This window comes from Delphinus delphis, chromosome 9 (assembly GCF_949987515.2).
Source record: "Delphinus delphis chromosome 9, mDelDel1.2, whole genome shotgun sequence".
In the NCBI taxonomy this organism is placed as follows: Eukaryota; Metazoa; Chordata; class Mammalia; order Artiodactyla; family Delphinidae; genus Delphinus; species Delphinus delphis.
Window position 1 is genome coordinate 34548481 of NC_082691.1, and position 9333 is coordinate 34557813.

Genomic DNA, 9333 nt, shown 5'->3' on the forward strand with positions numbered 1-9333 from the left:
TATTTGGAAGGAAACCTAACCTGAACCTTGTCCTTTCCTCTTCCATTCACTAACTATTCCTGGCTATGCAAATACACGAATGTGCATGGTAGAACATAAATTATGGCTAACAGTTTGACATCATTGTTTTATTAACAAACACAACTCAAAGCAAAATAATTAAATAGGGACACATAGTAAAATAAACATTCCAATGACCTTTCAGACTGAAAAGTTCTGCTCTACAAATAAAGGGGAGAACAATACAATTACAGGATAGTACTTGTACAGAAGTACTGAATATGCGATAAACCCTTGACCAGCCAGCCAGTCATTTCATCTCTTCCGTCACAGAAAAGGTTGAAAAGAACAGGACAGCTGTAGTGTCCTGACTTTGAGACTCACTGGTGAATGGAATGACAGATGTAGAGCAGTGTCCCAAAGTGGGCAGGACCTCACCCCTGACAAACAAAACAGAATGACAGTCTCGGAGCCCCATTTACTTCAATGAAAAAAAAAATTTAAGCCAGCTGTCTTTTTTATGTATACAAGATACTGGTACAAGGTAGTATTTACAGATTAAGTCTCAGAACACCATTTTACCCGATAATCCAAGCAAAACACCAACAATTAGTTTTTCCCTAACTCATTATTACCTTTTAATTATATGTGTGTATGTATATATACACATATGTATATATTATATGCTACAGCTCCATCTATAGCTTTATCACATGTGTCAAATAATAAGGGCAGCTCTAGATGTGTCTTAGGTTTACCCAAAAAAAATCTGAAAAATGAAAATTTTAATCTTCAGAATGTTCCACATCTGTTACATGTATCTTCTTATAATCCACCAAAGACCCTTAGGTTTTGTCTTCTTGAAACTCCCTACTGACCCAAAGTAATGATTTGTACAACTCATTAAACACATATTCAATTCTCTACCATATGTTGTGCTGGTGACTTCCTGCACTTTTCCTCTCCTACTCAGTGACTGTAAATATCTTGAAATCAGGTGTCTATTGATTATTTTTTTTGTTTTGGGGGATTTTTTTCCCTACAGTAGGTGCTCCGTAAAAAGGGCTATTTCAGATACCTTATCTCATTGGAGCCTCAGAGCCATCTTGTGGAGTTGGCAGGGCAAGTAATAGCCCTATTTTAGAAATGAAAAACCTGAGGCTCAAGCAGGTTAAGTGATATGTCATCTAACCTAATACAGAGAATCAGTGGGGAAACTGGAAATAGAAACCAGTTTTCCCAATTTATAAGTCAGTATTCATTATACATATAGCTTCTCCAATGTATGGACAAGTGTATCAATTGTAAAAGTACTTTTATTCTCAATTTCTTTACGTTAACTAGTACTAAGAAATTTCCCAGGGACAGAGACAATAACCATTACTAGTTGTCAAAAAACATGTTTTATAATTTAGGTCGTACACTTCTGAAGCTTAAATTCTGATTAAAATTATTCATTCTGCAGTTCTTGGCTTAATAGGATTAACACAACCATCAGCACTTTTGCTTTGCCTTGACAAATAGCTTTAGAAGATAAAGACTTTATTGAAATATAGTAGAGAGACATGTTTAAAAATGTGAGCTATTTACATAAGAATAAAAGAAAACATTAAATTACATTTAAATAGTTAAAGTAACAGTGATTCTAACCCAAGGAGGTAATGGTATGTATAAAATTTAAAGTTCCCGCTAATTCTTACATAAAGCTGTATGAATTTCACATCTGAAAAACTGCAAAAATTCATCAACATTTATTTGTAAGATGGCTTTAAGGTCCACGCAGTTAGAAGTTGACTTTCCATAGAAGAGAGAATGATGCTAATGAGTGAATATTAAGTATAAGGCACTAACACTACAGAGGTAAATATGTAATTATATACATTTCCAAAAGTGGGATAAATCACACATTAAGTTATACCATAATTCAAGCACTTGTAAGAGGCAAGAAGATGTACTTGATAGCCTTTGGATAATTACTTTTAATTAACATGCCTATATTATAAAAGATATAAGAATATTTTAAATTAGGAATGTAAAAATATTCAATACAAGAAAAATATGGATCTTTAAAGCTAGGGGAGGGCAACCATTGGAAAGAGGAGTGGGTTTACTTCTTCTGCTTACCCATAAAGGCCAAGTCTAGACATTCATAATTACACCAATTAATTGGCCATTTTGGCTAAATTATGTAAATTGTCTGCATACACTTCTCAAAGTACATAACTGCCAATGCTATTTTCAGTTTGGTCAAGTCTACACTAGCTAGCAAAATGAAGTGGATAATTAAGACAATTATTCTGCAAATTTAGATCAAACATTAATTAAGGTAAAAGCAGATTAAATTTGCGGGGGAGAGGGGCTTGGATTGGAATATAAATGTTCGTCTCGTGTTCCATAGCACGTCAAAAAGGTCTTCTGTTTCTTGAATTGTTTTTGAAATCTGATTTCAAAATACTTAGTATATATTGTTTCTATAATAATTCTTTAATCAGGTTCTTAAATTCCCAAGACACCTAGGTAATACAATAGTATTTTAGATTGTTTATGCCAGCATTGGCTTAAATCTCATTTCCTAAGTTCACAGACAACACTGATAAAATTTATGGACATTCTGAACTCAAAAATAAAGTCAATAGAAAGCTTTTTAAAAATCAACAATAAGAATATATTCTATATAGGCATTATAGGTAGACAAAAGAATGTCCTTTACCAGAAGTGTGCTGAAGCATTTAAGAGTGAAGTGCAATGATGTTCATAATTTAAATGGGTAGAGACAGAACTATGTGCATGTACATGAATATACAAACAAGAAAACAATTTTATTCCATATCTACCTATTTAGGTACAGTATGTTGACACCTATCTATCTATCTCTCTATCTATCTATCTATCTAAAGGGAGAGAGAGAGGGAGAGAACCTAAGCAATTGTCACAAAATGTTAACAATGTTAACCTAGATGAAAGGAATATGGGTGTTCACTGAAATGTTTCATTGTACTATTATTTCAACTTTTCTGTAGGTCTGAAATTTTTCAAAATAAAAAGTTTGGGGAAATATACACTTTAAGCTTCACATTAAATAACTAATAAATATTCAGTACCCATCAAACCCCCACGAATATGATACCCTGAGATCGAACATTCGGCAGTACCTCATTTCTTAAAACCATACTGTGAAATCTATACTAAAGATTCTTTCCAATAGACCTTAAGTGAGCACTTTAAAATATTCCCAAGGTTTCCCATGCAGGGTATAGTTAAAGAGCATTCCACTTGAGATCTTTGCCTGAAAGGCCCTATAGAATTGCAAAGTATCATTATTAAGCAAATGTTCCTGGGCCCTTGGGTGGTTCACTTAAAACACATTTCACTGTATTGAATATTCAGTGCCAAAAGCACACTGTTCACTGTTAAGATTTGCAATTTAAACCCAGTTGGGAGAAGTAAAAGGTTCTTGTAATTTGCCTATACTGTATTGCACTGATGTAGTGGCTTTCATTGATAATTAAGTTCCAAAAATATGAGTTAGAGTGTGTGAACAATGGAGGAAAGCTAACCTTTCTATTATAGCTTTAGCTCTTGACTTCTTGTATTTAAGATTACAGATGCTCCATTAAATCGATTTTGTGTTTAATCTCCTCTTTAAAAACAGTGAATGCAAGTCCCCAACTTTCTTCCCTTTGAGAGAACCCAAGTATTTGACAATGAAACCTACAAGGCTCAAACCAGATGATTAACACCGCCCACTGGGGATAAGAAAACTTTAGCATGTCTCTTTTTCGGGAGTTTTCCTCAACTAACGCTCACTGGATTGGAATGTCAAAATACATTTCACACTAGATTTTCAAATAAATTTTTTGGCGGAATCAGATTTGAGAGTGCAGGGGGTGCATTTAAAATGATAAGATTAATTATGTTCCCTTTAAATACATAGATATGCTTTTAAAAAACAACAGAGAAATTTTCAACAGTAATGTGGCTTTTTAAAAAAGTTTCTTTCCAATATCTTTTCTGCTTACCTAGTTCTTGTGCCCTGTTTTAACACTTTCAGGTCCCTCAGTAAAATATAAAACAAAAATATGGAGAATATAGGACGGAAAAAAATCAAAAATTTAGAAAGAAAAGCAGACAGGAGATTGTCTTTATACCAAAAGGGAATTACTTGATTCCCTTTTGAATTTGTGCTGGAGAGGCAGGACCCATCTCTCTGGTTCAGGCTTTCAGTGTGGGGAAATGACCAGCTGAACTATGGCGTTCACATCTATGCAGCCTCACTTTCTCAAGCACCACTGGCGATAGGATTACACTGCAGCATTTGGTCAGTCTCGAATTTAGAGCTTCTGGCAAGAAAATCCCATTCATACTCGATATACAGCTTACCTTCAGGAGGTAAGACTGCCTTGGCAGTGAGAACACAAGCAGTGCATTTGGGAATCCCTGTGGAAGATCCTCTCCCCACTTCTACGGGAAGAGTGGTGAGGAAGGAATGGTGTAGCAGTGATTCTCAAGTGCGGTACCCGAATCTGCAGCTCAGCATCACGTGGGAACTACTTGGAAATGCAAATTAGCCGTCCCCACCCCAGACCTACTTAAGCAGAAGCTCTGGCGATGGGGCCCAGCAATCTGCGTTTAACTAGCCCTTTGGGTGATTCTGATGTATTATCGCTGACAGAGAAACGAGAATATAAATTTTCCAAAGGAGCTTTTACATCCAGTCGGGTCAAAACCTGGAGGGGGAGACGAGGGGAGCAGGAGGTTCAACCACCGCCCGGGTGGGATGGGTCCCAGGCCCCCTGACCTGTCCGCGACCCCCTCCCGCACCCCTGCGGCCCCAGCGGCGGGGGGTGGGCACCCCGCCCCGGCCTCACCGCCCACCTCTCTCCGCCCCTAGGCCGCGCCGGCCGCCCAGCAGGAGTCAGGTCGACGGCCAGGGCGCGGCAGGCCCCTCCCGCGGCCGCGCGTGCCGGCCGCAACCCCCTTCCGCCCGGCCTGCCCCTTTGTCCGCCCCGAGGGCGGCACCTTCCCGCCCGCGGGGTGTGCGAACCCTCGGGGGGTGGGAGAGGAGGAGGGACCGGGGAGGGAAAGAGGAGGAGCGGGGCGGGCGGCTGAGTGCCAGGGTAAGGAGCCGCCGCCTCACACCCGACTCCCGTCCCGTCCGGCCCGCGGAAAGAGGCTTCTGTGGACGGCCCGGGAGTCCCCGCGAAATGACCGCCGCGGGGCGGGATGGTGCCTCCCCCTTGGCGGGAGCCGACACAGCCTTCCAGGCCGGGAAGCCGCGGAGGCCGGCGGCGTCCGAGCCGGGCCGAGCGCGGAGCCGGCGGCGGCGCTCGGCGGGAGAGCGCGGCTAAGCGGAGGGGAGGGCCGGAGGGTGGGGCGGGGCGGGGCTGGGCCGGGCCGCGGCGGAGCCCTGCGCCCGCGCCTCCGCCTCCCGCTCCGGCTGCCGCCGCAGCCCGGACCGCGCGGGCGGGCGGGGACGCGTGTGCCCCCCGGCGGGCGGCCTGCGCCCGGGGCCAGAAGGTGCGAGGCGGCGCGGGCCTGCGCGCTAGGCCGGCAGTGGCTGGCGCGCGGGTCCCGGGACGGCCGGCAAACGCGGTGGGGGCGGGGGCGAGGGGAGAAAAGAAGGGGGAGTGCAGATTCTGTGACTGCTGGGTGCCGGTCTGTCAGAGATTCCGGCTCCAGGCTCCGGAAGACTGCCGGGAAGGCCGACGACCCCTCGTTTGCAAGGTCTTCCTGACCGCCTCCCAGACAACCGTCGCTCATTTCTTCCCCACTGCGACGGGTGGGGAAAGTTGTCCACTACTCACCTTTTATCCTAGAGTCCCCAAGGACGGGATACTAAGCTGACTTCTTGGGGAGCTTCAGCTGCGGAAAAACGCTGGGCGGTTGCCACCTTTGCAGGCGGATGTGAGGGGGAGCGTCTCCTCTTCCTTCTAATCCCCCTACCCCACCCCTCGGCTACAGTCTTGGGTTTTTCCTTGCCTGTCTCCCGAACTCTTAGATAGCCACAGCACAGAGAAGGGACATGAAACCAAAAGTAACCTCTGGAGGGCAAAACACCCCGGGGATACGTGCAAGCCGAGAGCGGGAGCACCTCTGCGGTTGCCCGGACAATTAATCGCGGGAACGCAGGGATCTTCGCGGCTTCCTGTGGCTACGGCGGTCTCCGCGAGTCTTGCCCCTGCGCAAAGCGTGGTGGCTGGCGACGCATTACGTGATATCCGCGAGGTTCTCCCCTCCAGCTGAGTTATGAACTTGCACAGATCAGGCCTTTTTAAAGTCAACAATTAAAGTTGACTTTAATTTCCTCCCGCAGATTTCTAAACCTACAATTTTCCTACTTATTTCTGACCGTTCTGGAATTTCTGTTCTTAAATCTTAGGTACCTAAGGGGAAGGAAATTCGAATCACCGAAGCTTACGAGAAAGAACAGTTTTGGTCAATACTCAGCTGGTCAATCAACAGCAAATCGCCTAATAAAACAAGTTGTGCATATCTGTCTAAGGTTTATTTTGAAACTTTACGTATATCAATTGGCCTATTTTCAGTTCAATCTGCTAAAATCTGTTGAAACACTGAAATTGAGCAAAACACTCTTTTTAATGCCATGATACCAGTCAGTCAATAAAATCGATAGTGCGGGTGTCTTTTAGCAACAACAAACAATGCTTCTTTTGCTTTGACTTTGGCTTTTATTAGTTTGCTACAAGAGTTCCAATTGATAAGTATGCCAGAATTGCAGAAATCAGTTTTGTCTTCCTTTTGTTCTCTGAAGCTTCTTCTTGAACCAGAGCAGAAAAAGTTTTGAAGTGGATTCCTTAGTTCTTCCAACATTTTTATACAGAAAGCTTCAAATAAACTGACCTTGGACAGTACTAGTCAAATCGTTTCAATTTGCAGCAACTGTTTTTTCCAGCTTCACGGTGGTGAGGCTGAGGTGAGGCGGGGTTTATGCCTCTGTTAGGATAGGTGTCATCTTGAAAAAACTACTTGAAGTACCACCTACAGAAAAATGAGAACGTTCTGCCGTTAATAGCTGCCCTTTTGAAGGTAATGGCCATTCCATTTCAGGGCTGTAAATGTAGAGTGTAGACTCCAAAGTAGTGGGCTTTGGTCCTTCCAATGTTTGCTTTCTTCAGTGTTGATCAAAGAGCTATGTGTTTGCGTTATGAGGCCCCTTTGGAAAATGTTTTTAGAGCAATTACAGACATGACAATAATTAGTTCAGCTTATTTATCTCACCTTAAGAAACTGCAAAAAATTTGAGAAAGAAACCTTTAAATAAAGACAACGGGGAAGGAAAAAAGGACTATATTGCCTATTGCGGGTTAAGTGCAGACATTTCAAGAGGAAAAAGTTGGAACCTCACTCTCCCACTCTCTAAACCCTGCAGTCCTGGTCTTGTTTTGAATTAAAATGGGGCAGCAGCCTTCCTTGGTGGCCAGCAGGGTCCTTGTTATTTAAGAGAGAGAATCTTCACAGCGACGTTGGGGGAGGGGTGGTGCTAAGTGTTAGGGAGAAACCGAGCTGCAAAATGCAATTCCGTGAGTCGGTTACGTTCCGGTGAGGCGATTGTGGAAAATTGCGTTCTCAGTATCTGAGCAAACTATTACTTTTCCAGAATCCATAAGCAAGAATCAAGGTTTTATTTCCTCTTGAAAAGTAACCTCTGCTGAGTACAGAAGTCGTTACTTGTCAAGCCTTCAATGAAAACGTGCCACCTCCTTTAGTCGAGATGGGCGTTTCTGTCTGGATTTGGAAGGGGGACCGCGCGGGTAAGGTAGACGCCCTTGAACTCAAGTGTTTAGCGCATCATGTCACGAATTTCCTAGAATTGCTGTAGATATTTTATTTCCAACACCTTCTAGAGTGGGGGCGGTATCTGCTAAGTGGGTCCCCCTCTCTGTAGGCTTGTATCCATCCTTCCCGCTAACCCTGCAGCCCTGAGCTCCTGGAAATGAGCCTGAGGTGGCTAGCGCCTGTCTGAAGAGGGAGGAGGACTGCATAGACGTGATGCCGTAAGCAGCAGTAACCCAATTTGTAGGCTGCGTTGACGAAATTAATCACTGAGGTTCCTTCCGTTTCCATCTAGAACTCTCCAGTCACAAGCCAAACCGTCTCTGTCTTCTCAGAAGGAGGACACTGGGCATGTGAGGCTGTTTGGGCCAAGACCACTGGGAAGTCCTGCAAAAATTCACTGAAAACAGGCATGAAAGATGCTCACACATGACCTGGGCGATGCGTAGGGAGGAGCGGGGTATGGGGGTGTGGCGGCGCTAACCCCAATCCACTAGGGTCTGCGGGGGCGGGAGTCACCCCGACGGCTGTGCGGGACCAAGCTACTCCAGGGTTCACAGGACACCCTTTGCAGTGACCAATGCAGACGTCCAGTTCGATTACCATGGAAGCTCTGCAGGCCGATTCAACTTGACCCAAACGCATAACCCATCTCTTTCACAAGGGAAAGAGGGACCCGTGACTCCCTTCACTTTGACGGCACTGGAACGCGTAGAGCTGTGAGCAACAGCTTGTGTGTGTGTGTGTGTGTGTGTGTGTGTGTGTGTGTGTGTGTGTAGGTGTTGGCGCACATATTCGATTTCCAAACATCTTTGAATCTGTTTTCTCCTTTGTGACTTACAAACCCAGTAAATTCCAAAGAGCTTGATGGTGTTATCAGACACCTAAATGCACGGTCAGCTTTCCTCCAAAATTGGGTTTTCTGTTTACTCTTCAAAAATCTTTTAGAAATGTGTGAACTCACCATATGAATCCCCCTATAGGAATCACTCAGTCAAGAGAAATGAGTTACATATATAAAATGACTGAGGTAGATTTTTAAATAAAAAGTTAAAGTGAGGCACACAAAAAATATTCCAATATACTGTACAACCTCATTCAGAAAAGCAGATATCTTTCACGTCCCCACAAGCATTCTTTGCCCTAGTGTCCTCAGAGTGACTTCTGATATCCCCACTTCTTCAAAAAAAAAAAAAAAAAGTTAGAGAAAGCCTGTACCCAAGTTTTGGGTGGGATTCAATATACTAAGCAAAATATGCTCAACAGATGATAGTAGAGATGAAGCCAGAAAACAACTCCAGCTATTTAAACTGCCAAATGAGACATAAAGCTGCATTGTAAAAATCATCTGGAAAACAGGTTTTCCCATTGAAGTCGCTATGTGTTAATTACTGTGAGCTGGAAGACTGGAGATCGAACGCCTGGAAGCCGACTTTCACCCCGCATACGTAAACGGAAAAAGTGCTGAACCGCAGCCAGAGGGCTCCTGCTCGGACTCATTGCCATGCATGCCTGGACATTAATATGTGTTCATGGAGA